At 40.8% G+C, this 794-nt stretch overlaps 1 long non-coding RNA gene across 1 annotated transcript in view; it reads left to right on the top strand.

Moving 5' to 3' along the window:
- The first annotated feature begins 606 nt into the window (after positions 1 to 606).
- The window catches only part of LOC109300106, a 12,308-nt gene continuing 12,120 nt past the window's right edge, over positions 607 to 794 (top strand). The window contains exon 1 of the long non-coding RNA XR_002098121.1: positions 607 to 617. This is a non-coding gene — a long non-coding RNA (uncharacterized LOC109300106). The remainder of the gene's footprint in view (positions 618 to 794) is intronic.

Raw genomic sequence — 794 nt, 5'->3', positions numbered from 1 at the left:
AGATGAAGCAAACATTCTCCTAACAGTATGGGTGCTCTGTTATTTCCTTCATATGCTTGTCCTTCTTTACCAGCTTAAATGCTTTCATTAGGTTCAGCGTGAAGAGTGATCCTGAAGACAAGAATGAAATTTGAGCCATAGAGACAGCAGGAAATGTTTGCAAGCTGTGCAAAGTCCAACAGCGATAGTAAAACAAAACATCACGTTTGGAAGGAGAGCTCTGCATGCTGATCACTTATGATCCAACCCACTTCTCCCCCACCCCTCTGCCAGTTTTCTTGAGAGGAGAGAGTGTACATGTCAAAGGAAAAGATTTCTTGAGGGATTGCACTGAGAACCAAACCACAAAAAAGAACCTTTTTAAAAGCTTCCTTGTGCTACAGCAACAGATGGAGGCATCTAGAAAATATTGATGGGTTTTAACTGCACAACTGAGAGGCCTGTTTTTTTCTACTCTATCCATATGCATCTAAGCCCCATTAACTGCAATGGAAGAGAAAGGGAAGAACAAAAAAAACTTCTCATCAGTTCTGCAAGTACTTTACCATAACCTATGAAGCACCAGATGCCCTCATCTTCTGTAGACTTTAGCAAGAGTCCATGGTATTCAGCACCTGGTAAATCTGGGCCATAAGAAATAATGAGTCCTACAAAATAGAAGCAGGAGAGATCCTCACTAAACCAGCTCTTCGTTATTTGAATTAAAATGTGTCAAATAACAGAATGTGAGCCCCGAGCACAGACATTGAGAAAGGTCCTGTTTTGCAAGTGAAAAAAAAGCCACTAATTTCTGC

This window comes from Gavialis gangeticus, unplaced genomic scaffold (assembly GCF_001723915.1).
Source record: "Gavialis gangeticus isolate Ggan-Ray unplaced genomic scaffold, GavGan_comp1, whole genome shotgun sequence".
Classification (NCBI taxonomy): domain Eukaryota; kingdom Metazoa; phylum Chordata; order Crocodylia; family Gavialidae; genus Gavialis; species Gavialis gangeticus.
This window is presented reverse-complemented; position numbering and strand designations above follow the sequence as displayed.